The sequence below is a fragment of the Meleagris gallopavo genome, chromosome 6 (genome assembly GCF_000146605.3).
Source record: "Meleagris gallopavo isolate NT-WF06-2002-E0010 breed Aviagen turkey brand Nicholas breeding stock chromosome 6, Turkey_5.1, whole genome shotgun sequence".
In the NCBI taxonomy this organism is placed as follows: Eukaryota; Metazoa; Chordata; class Aves; order Galliformes; family Phasianidae; genus Meleagris; species Meleagris gallopavo.
The window spans coordinates 6,262,012-6,275,878 of NC_015016.2; the positions used below are offsets into that span (position 1 = coordinate 6,262,012).

Genomic DNA, 13,867 nt, shown 5'->3' on the forward strand with positions numbered 1-13,867 from the left:
CCAGCCCGGCCGTCAGTGTGCGAGGGGCGGGAGTCCGCCGGAGCCGGTGTAAGGAGTGTTGTTGTGCTGAAGGTCACGCGTTAAAACCGAACCGAACGTTTGGGGTGTTTCATCAGATAGAATTTTAACGATAGTGCCGACCTGGTCTGCTTCTCTCTAGGGATATTCAACGGACAGGCTGGGAAAGTGGCAAAATCCCACTCTTTGCCATAGAGACCCTTTGGAAATAAAATCCTAAAGCATTTCGCTTCTACTCGGGTCACTCTGAAAGTAATTCCTGCTTTTTATTTCTACAACCGATTCAAAGAGCACAATAACACTGTTTGATAGAGCAAATTCTCAGCTGCAAAACTATTCTTTAACATAGGCACCACCATTACCTGTGCTTTTTTTGCCAGCGATGAACAAGAGCCTGCATGCTACACTCATACAAATCTGCATGGCCATCCAGAACACGGCTTGTATTCACATCACCCAGTGCCTCACTGTGCTCACATCCACTGCTTGATCTCCATACCCATTCAGCAAGCATCAAAGAATGCCAATGGCTCCATTTTTTTCTGCACGGAGGAATTCAGTGACATCCCTTTGCTTCGCAGGCACTCCCCTATCAAACACCATTCTGTCAGACTGCCCCTCTGCTGCCGTCTGTCGCACAGCAACAAAACGTAATGGAATATTGGCAGAAAGGATCAATCTCTACTGTCATCCCACCAATGTTCACCTCTGAGATCATAGGCCGATATCATAAAATAGGAGGCATTACTTTCGGAGCAGCCCTTGTAGTTATGCTTTTAAAAGACATCCAGAATTTCAATACATATCCTATCTGACCGCTCACAGAAGGTCTGAAGGCACTTCCTATTAATCTATAGCATTTTTAGTCTATTTTGAGTGTTTGGGAAGCTTTTAATGATCTCTGGGAGCTATTTTTAAAGGCTCTAAATAATTATATTCCATGCCTTGACATTGATGAGTTTTGCTGAACACAAGAGAGGAATAAGATGATGCCTGTTTGGAAATAACTGTCCTGATTTTGTTTCTTGTTTAAAACAACAGGGTATTTCCTCCACATTATTATCTCCTAAGCACCAGACACGAGGAAATACAATTCCAAGGTTATTTGTAGGTGGAAGTGACACTGAGTCTTGAAAGGTACGCGGTGCATTTCACTGCTGTGAAACAGGGATATGTTTATAGTAAGCCAGGTAAGCTCATGTAATACAATGAGCCCCACTGCACTGGGAACCTCAGAGCTTAATGCAAGATCAGGGCTTTACAGTGGCTGAAATTATATCCAGATGATGAGTTTTATGAGAAAGTCAAGATAATTTAAAGGTGGTGATTATAGAACAGGGATTTGCAATGTAAACTTCATGCTGTTACATCCATATTGCTCAAAAAAACCCAACCAAAACACCGGCAAAGTAAATTGAGAAATAAAGGCTGAAATTCCATCCCCTATTCTGCCTCAATTTTACAATTTATTTGAACCAATCCTAAAACAAGCTGCTGTTAATGGTGTTCATTCTGCTCATCGCTTTGCATTCTAGTTCTTTTTGTACTTGTAGGCAACACAATGAGTCAGAACAGGAAACTGATGCAGCTGAAAAGCAAACAGACCAAGAGAAAAGACTGGGCTTTATCCAGATCAGTTCCTGATCCAGCTCTGCGTGCAGTAGCACTGGCACAAGAAATGCCAAGGGCAGCAGTGGCAGTGGGACCATGCCTCTGGAAACAGCCTGCTTTAATATTCATGTAGATCAGTGGTGAGAACAGTGTTGTTCACTGCTAATTGCTACAGCAGTATACAAACCAGCAGATATTTTTGGCAATCCTGAATAATACCTCTCTCTACAAACTCTACCTGCTCTTTTACAAAACGGTTACCAGGTAAAGGTAGGGAAAATCTGTCTTTCAAAGCAGGTGTAATTCCCACCAAAATGATACTACATGCTGTAACATTTCTGTATCTGTTTGTTATGGCTGCTCTGCTGCCACAGGAGGTTTCTATTAACTATATCCTAGGGATTTGTCTAGATTAGTATTTGAATGTTTGGTATCAGAGTGTGTCAGGTAACCCATTTGAACTGTTTGCATTGCAGTGAGTACCTACTTTGTATGCTAAATATTACTAAGGAAAATAAACTTTATATCAATTTAGAAGAAAAACATATGCAAAGTCAAAATTGCCTGAAAGCATTTTTTCTTTGCCATGTTTCAGGTTTTATTGGGGTATTATTTAAGCCCAAAAAGCGAGGACATATGACATAACACTGATAGAGAAGCTTAATTAAGAAGTACCAGCAATCTTTGTAGAGGCAAAGAAATAACTCCAGGTTAATACAATGGGAAAAGTTACAAAAAGGCTGATGCGACAAAAGAGGTTTGGAGTTCTTGATAGGAATGCATCCACCGGGATAGGGATCTATCAGTGGCTGTCATCAGATCAGAGCAGCTGGTTGAGCCTCAGTTTCATCTCACCTGAGCTTGGACACACACAGAGCAGCTTTTCCTACTGAATGAGTGACCCTAGGCTGCTGCTACTGCAACCAGTGGAGAAACAGTCCTTTGTAGGCCATCATTCGTATGAACTCTTTCTTCTTAGAGAAGAACTCAGTATACATCATTTGTGTGCTGGGCTCCAGTTGCTGCACTGACTAGATCTCTACATCTCCAGTTAGTCAGGTTCATTCTGCTTGGAGTATCTGTCTTTAAGGGAAGGTGGGTGGAGGGAGCCAAGAAACTATAAACTAGTCACTAGAACTTCGATTCCAAAATGGATAGGAGAAAAAACACACTGATTTTAAGTTACTAGAGGAAGGGAAGATCACCGGTTACAGCCAGCATGTATGAACAACACCAAGTCAATCTCAGTCACTTTAATAACGAGTTAGAAGCCTTGCGGTAGGCAGATGCTGTGTGAGTTAATGAGGCTATTGACACTATCTTGCATGACACTCTCCTAAGCAAAGTAGAGAGTCCAGATGAAACTGCTGCTAAAGGTCAGAGTCATACTCACAAGGAAGGCAGTAACATTTCTTTATCTAACTGGGAGGGTTTAACAGAGGATTCCATGGAAGGCTGTGTTCTCTCTAATATTGTTCAATGTTTTCACTGGTGACTCAATGCAGGAATAATGAATAACCACATTTTCACGTGATCCAATACTAAAAGAAGCTGTGCCTTTGTGGATAGCCTTACAACTTAGATAATCTAGGGAATTCTTGAAATGCTTAGAAAAGTAGGATGCACGTTGGTATGGGTAAGTACAGAGCTATACGTAAGTGAGAATAACCAAAAATAAAATGAGAAAAGACTGGCTTTCAACAGTCATGCAAAGAAATGACCGAAGAATGAAACTAAATGTCAGACAACAATGTCAAATTCATGGGAAAAAAAAATCACACTATCTCTTAAAGTTTTATGGGTAAGGCATGGAAGTCTGTTCTACGCATTTGTTGATTAGACATCAGCTAGAGTATTGGATTCAGCTTTGGGCATTGAACTCAAGAATAAGCATAGAGAATCCAAAGGAAGCAACAACAGTGATATAGCAGTTGAGAAATAATGACATGTAAAGAAAGAGTTGAAAACTTCCTCAAAAGAAGAGGACCAAAGGGAAAAACAATCACAGGTTTCAAAATGTAATACGTTCTTGCAAGAAGAAAAGTGATAAACTATCATCTGGATCCACTGGTTATGGAATTAGAAATAGGAAGTCTTTGCTTGGACTTTGGGAGAACTTTCTGAATGTGACAGTAAAGGACTGTTATTTGATTGTCCTGGGAGTGGGCTTAAGCACTGCCACAAACATATCTGTTTTTCAGTAAGAAATAGGTGTTTTCACTTAAATTCAAGGCTGCCCATATCCTAACTCTGCCTGACTGTTCTCCATCATTCTGTTCCGATCACTGAAGGCAGCAGCACTGCTGAGACTGATCTATGCCTGGTGCCACCTGTTCAGCTCATGGTTCAGCAGTAAAACAGAATGCCCTTCGAAGTACTTCAAAAGGAAAAAAAAATGACTTACCTTATAAAACCTAATGGATTGAAGAGCAACAAGAAGGAATTCCCATCTAAATGCAAATCAAGACAAATCCATTTTGAATGCAAGAGTAAACTACAAATGGTAATTTTCCCACCGTTCCTAGTGCTGCTTACAATTACAGTTCTATACAACTCAAGTAGTCAAACAGCTCTTCTCCTGATGAGCTGTCAATGAGCAATTTAGGGTTTTTTTCTAAATGTATGTCATAGACATGCTTATTCTGTAACAGTCTGTGCAAAGTTAATTTTAAAAACTTACTGCTTATTTTGGTTTAATTTAGTCTGGTTTATGAAGTGGAGAGAGACAAAAAAAATCAGAAAAAAAAAAAAGGGTTTCATCTGCTGGTTGCTGTAAGTTAAGCTCCCACTTGTTTTCTGCTAGAGTGTGATAACTGATACCAGTGGTCTACAATACTGAAAAGGCTGGGATCAGTGGGGCTGAGGTTAGGATCCCACCCTGGATCTGCTAACTGCATGGTGGAAAGCATGACTGTAGGATGGCTGTCTGAGTGCCCATGGTGTGATGAGAGAACAGAGTCAGTCTCAGTGCAGAGTTCTGGTCCTGGTTCTGATGTAGAGTCCTCCTTACCTCAAAGACCTTGGAGTAAACAGAGCAGCTGTGCAGGTAGTGTAGTTTCTACCATTTATTCTAAGGAATCTGTGTTCCAGCACCAAACAAACTAGTAAGGAGGGGGATGTCTCATACAAAATGCTGGATTCAAGTTTTTTCTTCCTGTACCTGGAAGAAATGCAATAAGATTTGCTCTAGTCTCAGAAGGCTTTTGAGATATTAGATGCTGTAGTCATTCCAGTGTAGTATGTATAAATGAAGATAGCGACAACGCAGAAATTAAACATGTTTAGATCACAGTAATAAAATCCCTACAATGCCTGGCACTAAAAATGCACTCAGCATTCTGATTTTATCCTCCCCAATTGAATCCTGACTTGTGGACCCTAATCTACAGGGCCCTAAATGAATTGAAAGACAGCTATTCTGCAGCACGTTTCAAAGTGATGGGGCAAGTTGTGTCTGTTCTCTGTGTCTTTCTGTTGTTGTATAGTGACATTAAAGATGACTCTAGTGGTTTCTTTTTACAACAGCTCTAACAGACTTTGCCACTCAAGCCAGAAAGGTTTTTTCCTTCATCCCAGTGCCATCAGAATAGGAATCTATCAGTAGTCCTAACGAGGAGTCTGTTGGCATGGAATACAGATTAGCTATGTATTGCTTTTACATTTCATAGGTAGTAACTAGCCTTTGAACTAAATCTGCATCCTCACACGTAATAGAAGCTATAACATTAATTACTTCACAGAGTTAATTATTACTGATCAGCAGTCCCTGTTGGGGATCTTTAGCAGGTTGAACGAATAACATAATTGGAGCAACAATAAAATTTAGCCTTAAAAAAAGAAAGGAGCACAGAAGCACATTCAGCACCAGGAAAGATGTTGAAATAAACCCTGTGCATTTATAGCAAATCTTCACTGCAATTACAGCACGGAGTGTTGCAATCCTATTACCCCAAAGACATACAAACTGAACGTCGAGAGTGATTTTGCATTTTTAATGGAAAGCCCTACCTAAATATTTCTGTGTGGGATGATCCAAGTGAGTTCTGTCACCGACCGGGTTGAGAAACAGGACGAGTTTTCGAAACCTCTTTTGATCTAACACCAGAAACAAGGAACCTGTCCCATGTGAGAACATTGCCCTACAACACTGTTGCTTTGTTTGAGAAGAAAAATTGTGTACCAGCGACACAAGAGTCAAGTGATTCTGAAAGCATAAACTTCAAAGGAAGTAAACAAGCAAGTGAGAGTCCAGATTGCCAGTTAACCTCTCAACGAGAAATACAAGTGGAGAAGAGGCGGCCCCTGTTTGCACAACCTCTTATCTCTGGTGGCATTTCTGTTTCACTCTGCAGCTCTAATAGAGTCTTGAGTCTGGGATATCAAAGAAGCCTTCTCCAACTACGGCTTTGTGGGCACCATTAATCCTTAGCTCATTTCTGTAGAATATAGGTGGAGACTGACTTGGTATTATTAGCGTGAATTCTCCATGCAGAAATTGTTGCAGTAGTAATCAGGTAATAAGCATGATTAAAGTAGAAATATCTGGTTGTGACAAACGTACTGTTTTTTTTTGTTGTTGTTGCTTGATTAAGCTAAATCATTGATAAAAAGCAGGTAAGCATTGACCGATATGAAGTGGATGGAGGGATAAATGTGATCCTGCATTTACCTGACGCTTCCTACACAGCATTAGCTGTGTTAATTAAAGTGAAGCATTTAGGTAAGTACTGTCGTTGGATGGAGGCCAGAGTCCTGGATGATGCTCCACAGAGCACAGGCTGCTGAGGATAACAAATTTAAAAAAATACTAAGAGGCAAATCTGATTTGTATGAACATTTACTATACACCATTTTTTCATCTTAGCGTGGTGTTTCAAAGCCTTGCTCATGGGTAGTGGCTCCATTCTGCAAACACTTACTGCACCAGCTTTCAGTCATGGTGTTTTTTAAACCTAGAATTAAATACTTTTTCCCTAATCAAACCTGAAGAGAACTGATGCCATACTTCAGGCTTGAGTAAGACCCACAAAATTCTAGTCACCTGTTAGCGGCCTACTGTTAAAATGGCATTTCTGTGATCATCAGCAGGTCTCAAAGACTGGAAGCAGATACAGTGAGTCCAGATGGTGAGGAGATGCAGGTGAGAGCTGCTGCGGTGGGTTACTGAAAGACAGAGGCAGATTTCAGCTCAGAGCTGACTCGCCTTGACAAAACTTTTAGCTACTGATATACAGCTGAGCTGAACAAATAATTGGCTCTGCAGCATGGGCTGCACTATGAAGTGGATAACTGCTGGCTAAACAAATGAGCTGTGCACTAGGCGCTCACTTTCTACAGAGCTTATCTTAACTGAGGATCTCAATCCACAGTAGGACACTGAGTATTCAGAAGCTATCTCAGAGAGGCAGGCAAGGATAATAAAGTACATTTCAGTGCAGTTTGTAAAATTCCTTCAACACAAAGCCCGTGGTTGACTCGTAATCTTCAAATAGATCATTTTTGTGACAAAAAGCTATTCTTCAGATGGTGCTCAATTTGCATAGCTTGAGGAACCTGGCCTTCTTCTGAATTATTCCCAGATCTACTGCTGATCACTCTGGGCAAAATTGTTGTGTACTGCTTCTCTTTTTTTGTTTTGCTTAAAAGAAATCTGCCATGACAGCATCCCTTCTCTCATGCATGCTTTCCCTTTTGGCAGTCTATTAACTATATCGTTCCATCGTTTCAGGTACACTACAAGTGAAACCAGGTCTTGCATATATGCTTCTGTAGTTTGATACCATCTGGAAGGGGCTTAAGTAAGGACTGTGTTGAGCAAGAAGCATATCAAGTGCTTCAGCTAAATGTTTTATGACTACAAACAATGCCATAAAGAGATGTGGAAATACCAACAAGGCTTTTCCCTGTATTCCATGAACCAGGACTGAAAAAAAAAATTCAAATTAGTTCAATGTTAAGGACCTGTGATACACCTCAAGCTCAACACCATGCTTACATTACTGCAAAGTTCATGCAAACGTGGATACAAAAGTGTGCTGATGGTCAGGGGATGCTCACAGTGTGGATATGGTAAGCACTGGGTGTACATGCACATAAGTTTAGATGCAGATTCAGTATTCAGCAGTATGTGTGAGGAGACTTCTGTATTAACATAGTGTGGTATCTCCCAACTATCAATATCATGCAAATGGACCATTTAAATTGTCATTACAGGTAAGGAAACAGTTGGGCTATGAGCAAATCTAGCCTCTCTGAGGCCAGTATAATAACTGTCACTAATTTTAGTACAGTCAGAATTAAATTTAGAGAATTTAATATATCTACATTATATCTATCTATATATGTTTTATATATATATATATATATACACTAAATTGTACATAAGCTCACCAGAAGTGCTTCTTAGTTTCTGAAGCACAGTTAAGTAGCAGATTGGAAATTTAGTGTCAGTTTCAATTAAATGGAAAAAAATGAAGTTGAATACTAAATTAAATAATGCAGTCAGTAGTTTGAGATGAAAGTGGTTGTTTCTGCCAGAGTGGTCATATTTCAAAGTCAATCAGCTGTAGGAACCAAAAGCATCATCTTTGGAGATAGAGTTTTCTGAGAGCTTTGGACCTCTGCATGAGGCACACAACCCCTGTTGGTGCTGGATGTCACTGAGAGCCAGAAAGTGCTCCCTAGCAGTGATGCCACTTCACAAGGGAAACTGCTGCTGGCTTGTACCAAGAGCACACTCTAACCGTGGCCATTTGAATGAAATGTTGGAGTTTCAGCTGGGTTCTTCTGAGAAGATGTCCAAGTAAGGCCTTGTGGGTGAGAGACAGCACGGGACATTCCTGAAAGAAGGGGAGCTGATTTGGCTTTGACATTTCAGTGGTTGTTATATTCTTTTACAGTTTGTTTGGATGATATTTTGAGCTCTTGGGAAAAGCACACCAAGTTCAGAACAGAAGCTTGGCTATAGATCTCTAGAACAGCAAGTATTTATTTAAGGTTGTTCATCGACTTAGACAGGCATTTCAGTGATTCACGTTTTTAAAATAATTTTATAGGTAACTGTGATTAAAAAAAAGTAAAAATAAGCAAATCCAGTGCACAACATCAAATTTGAAGCATATGTGTATGAATACTAATCTGTATACAGTCTGCAGGATATTATGTCTTATGGTAATTCTGTGAAAGCTATCAGTTCCTGAGGATGTCTGACCCATCCTAAACTAAGCTCTAAAATAAACATAGAAGTCAGAAAAACAGCCTGCTTTACAATGATTTTTTGCATAAATTTTGATGTGCTCTGAAAACCTGATAGCTTTTTCTACATTATAATACATTATTGCCTGCAATGGAAAAGGCTGCTGCTAAAATCTTTAAATACAATGTGCTATCTATAGTTATCTTAAGCCACTTACGTCTACGGTTCTAAGAATAACTGCTTTCTGAAGAACTTCTTAATGTATTGTTTGACTTAAGGAGGTGTTACACTGCAGTTTTTATAAATGGGAAACTGAGGCACCACGGGACCAAGGGACACAGTGATAATCATGTAAGAGATCTCTGATGGAGTGAATATGTGCACCCACCTCCCTGAGCTCTGCTACCGATGCTGTGTTTTTCTCTTTTTCAGACTCTTTATTTTCTGTTACAACTATGTAACTGAAAAGAGAAGAAATCTTGAATTCAAAGAACTAAATCAGCAACAGCCATGTTTGGGGCCTTGAGGAAGAAAAGCAGGAGTGAGGAAACAACTCTTCAAAACATGACTTCTAGATCGGTAAAATCTTGGGTAATGGAGGAATCTATTTGGTGACCAGCTTGTATGATGTGCTTCTGTACTGCAGTGGTGCTCAGTGCATCTTGCCATCCCTTTCTGAAGACTAGCTGCTTCTACCTGTGTCAGGAGCTGGGTGCAGAGGTGGTGCACACCATGAATATTTCCATGTAAATATGGTCCAAATGCCCACAGCTAGAGAGGCCAAACATACCCAGCAGGCAGATAGCGATCTCACAGCTGCTGCTCTCCTTGCCACTTGGCGATCAGCTATTTCCTGTTGTCACCACGACCTTTCTTCTATTCTGATCCTCGTGCTCTTTCCATTATTTTCTCTTTATTTAATCTCTCAGGTTTTCCCCAATTCCTTTCCCATCCTCTGTCTGTCCATCAACTTTCATCTTCACTTGTGCTACTCGTTTGTAAGTGTTTTAATAGACAATAAAAACTGTACAAAGCCTTGACTGAGCAAAGTGGCCAACGTGTATATTGCTTTAAGTGCTCTGGTAATGCTGACTCCAGCCAGACCACCAATGTGCTTAAAATTGACTGCACTTTTAAGTGCTTTCCTGGATCAAGGCCATCATCGCATTGACTTCAACCAAAACAGAACAGCACCTGAGATTCAGCAACATAAATACATAGCAACCTCAACCAAACTCAGCGCTGTAACCTTCAGATTACCTTTCTTCAATGCCTTCTATCATCACTGGCTATGTTATGGCTACACTTAAAACCCATTCTGCAAGTACATACTGGATGTAGTGCTTAGGAGCCACCCTGTTTGAGCCAATGCTTATGGTTTTAGAATCTGCCCTGCCTGTTTGCTAGATCAGGCTCTCGGACAATGAAGTCCTCAGGGCAAGAGTCATGTTTATTTCTCTGCTGAAATCATCTGTGCTCACATACCACGAAACAGCAATTAGTAACTTTCTGTTCAGAGGTACAAGGAAGAAGGATTTCTGCTTGCCACAGACAGCTGCACTGTGCAGCTATGGGCAAAAAAGCGTGCTAGAGAATAAGCTCAAACACCAGAGGTGCTAACCTTGGCACTGGCAATTGTCTATAACCCTACGCATGCGAGAAGGCCAACCAAGTATCTCCACTCTGTACTTCTGTTGCCCTCTCACCCTGCTGGCCTTGCGCCTCTCACCTTTTCTATGGTCTGTTCAGGAGTCAGGCTTTGTGATCCTCATGGATCCCTTCCACAGCAAGAGATGCAGTAGTTCTGTCATCCTACACTCCATTACTTCACCTTTCTACACTTCAGCTCACACACCCCGTGCTGTAGGACTTCTGTTCTTTGTTAATCATAAAACACGATTATTCATACCTCGGGCACTGCACAGATCATTACTGTCTTCCTAAAAATGTCATCCACACGGCCCTGCCCTCAGTGCCCGCTAAGAATGCTGTTGGGAACAAGCTCAAGGAATAAATATTTTGCATTCATTTCGGGAGCACAATGGAAACATTTTTCCAAGCTGCTGCCAAGATGGTATCTGGTCCTCCTCTGAGTCAGCAGCCCATGCAGCTGACTTTCAAATGGCCAAACTTGGTTGATTGTTATCTTACAAGAAAAAGAACCACAGACATGAGCTGTGTTTCTGCAGAGCTGTGTTGCTCTCCTTATGTACAGGCTGACAGTGACACTACAATACAAATGGAAGGGAAGGTTACTCAAGATGTCTCCTATGAGTTTATCTCCTAACTTCAGCATTTTGTTTCATCCAAACTGAGGAAGGGGTAAGGCTGTGGGGAGAAGAGAAAAGGATATTGCTGCTTTGTGTAATCTGTGACCTTTTGGTATCAGCCGGGGATTTACATTCTGTAAAGCTCTGCTGGCTGTTAAAGATAGTGTATCTAACAATATAATATGGACGAAACCGAGCTAAGAGAGATGGAGATGGATGAGGAATTCATAGAGTTCCCTCCCAGGGATCCTGGCCTATGTAGCATTTCTTCCTTCCTATAGCTGTATTTTCCATCTAGCTGAATACATGAGAAGGAATGGTGCAACAGAGAAGTTTCAGAAGCGTGCATGCAGAGCTCTCTTCTAGAAGACTTTGGTTTATATTTTCTGCTGCTTTGTGCACAAGCACATGGTGGTACATCATTGTTTTCCTGAGAAATAGTTGGTAAGAAACTGGCAGCAATGCTCTATTCCACTGAACCTGTGCCTTAAATCAGAAATTAGGTTTCAGGCTGTGATCACTAACAGAGCTTACTCTTAATAGAAGAGTAGTACCACGAGTACTACTACCATGCGTAGTGCAGGATGCGTAGTGGAGTGATAAAGGTAACTTTGCTTTCAACTTCTAACCAGAAACTTCCCATTCAGGATTCTGGGGTCATGAGTTCGGTATCAAGGTGCACCGTAGACGAAACACACAGGTGCTCTGATTTTAATTGTCTTAGCTACTTAGAGTCATACGAACACTGCCAGAGCAGCTGGGAATTGATGGGACTCAGCATTTTGGCTGCTCATCCTTTCATCCTGATCTTTCTCCTTGGGCACTAGGACTGGCAGGAACAGGAATCGGAGGAGTTTATGCTGTTAAGATAAATTCAGCACAAGGTACACCCATAGGTAGCTGCATAAATTGCTCTGCCAAAAAAGCCACAAGCAGACAGACATGCATTTCCTCAGGGCAAAGAAATTATGCAATATAAATTCTCTACATCCTATGATTGATTGCCAAGAATCCGAATGCTGCGACCAGAATACAATTACAATTACATCAGGAAACTGACATTATAGGAGGTTGTAACTGTATTTTTTTCCTCCTGTTTCCTAAAACAAGTAAATAATTCTAGAAAAAGCAAATTAACCAATATAAAATTATTAGCAAGATGCCTGTTGCGTATTTTAAATGGGGATAAAAATGCCAAATGTGGTAAAAGAATAAGACTAATAGGGAGGAGGTAAAGGGACAGAACAGAATATTAGTAGAATGGATCTCTTCATTTCCAAGCAAGTTTACTGGCTCATTTAGGTTTTACTTCCCACTCAATCTCACTATGGACTTTCAATAATGTGAAGTCATTCTGCTCAGTGGAACCATCCTGATGCTCTGTCAAAGCAGATAAAACAAATCAGGTGGGCTCAGGACATTTTTTCTATTAATATGGTGTGTAATTGTTAAGTGATTGAATTATACATAATCACAAAGCTCTTGATTTAGTAGGTTTGCAACTAATCACATGCCAACTGTTAGATAAGTGTGTTCCATTTTTACATTAAATGCACTTTTACACAGACAGCAGCAGTTGCATTAGGGAGCATGTTGCAACCCAGCTGGCTTGTTGGAGCCCAGAGGATCTATTAGAGAACATCTCCCAGAAGGAGTGCTGGTATTAAAGCACTTAGAACTAGTCTGGACACAGCAACACTGCCAGAGCTTTCTCACTGGTAAATGACAGCCTTGCTGGCTCTATGTTCCGTGATCAGTTTACTGTGGTATAAATCAAAGCTGAATCAGAGTAATGCCTTGGCACTCATTTACTTCCTTAAACCACATGAATGCTGAAATAGAGAGTTCTTGCACATTTGCAGACCGGATTCCATTTCTCCCAGCCTGTGTGTTTTTTTTTTTTCTTTTTAAGACAACATCAGAATCAAAGAGCATTTTCAGTTCTCTTCATCAGATTTAAATCTCTTTTATCAGCCAGGCTGATCACGGTGCTCTGATAGGTGCCATGGCTTTTTGGAGAGAGCCAGATGGGAGGACCTGCTGCACATATCCTGGTTCCCAGGCTGCCTGCCAGCAGCAGGGTGTGATGTAAGAGTCTTTCACGCCAAACAAGTTAACAGCCCTGTTTTTGAGTTTACTACATTCTGGCTGAGAAACAGCACGAATAGCCTCACAGGGAAATGCTGCTGCTGAACAAGCAGGTAGCTACAGAAACCATTTTCTCTTTACCTCTGTGTTTCTGCCACTGGAAGGGAGAGGCCTGGCTGCAGACCGTACTTCTGTTCCAGGAACTGAGCAGCACTGACTCTGTAAAATGGATGCCAACTGTATCTTCCAGTTTCTCCTGTGTCCTACACGTGTGGCTTGAAGAGGATGTGCTGACACAAGCTCAGTGTACATGTCAGACTGTCCTCTGCATGAGATGCTCTCTTTGTAAGAAATTTCTGGGAAACTATTAGGCTCAGAAGTTGGTTAGAGAATAGTGGTTCACCATATGGAAGAGGTTGTTTGTAAGTATGTTCTGCTTTTGTCCCTTTTGAACAGAGGGAGCCCCGCTCCTGTTTTCACCACAAGAGAGCTCAGTTTGGAGTGGGCATCTTACTCTGGCCATGACTCCTCATGCAGAGAAAGAGGAAACTCATAAAGACCAGGAAATGATGTACCACAAAAATGCATGTGTTTGCAGGAGGCAGAATACTGCTATTTTCATGGTACCTTATGTGTCAGTGGAAGAAGAAAGGACAAAGTGAGAAGGATACGAGCACGCTGAGCT

At 41.1% G+C, this 13,867-nt stretch overlaps 1 protein-coding gene across 1 annotated transcript in view; it reads right to left on the reverse strand.

Annotated features, from left to right (window-relative positions):
• PRKAG2 (protein kinase AMP-activated non-catalytic subunit gamma 2) overlaps positions 1-13,867 on the reverse strand; it is a 123,014-nt gene that overhangs the window by 39,598 nt on the left and 69,549 nt on the right. The gene's annotated exons all lie outside the window — the stretch shown is intronic.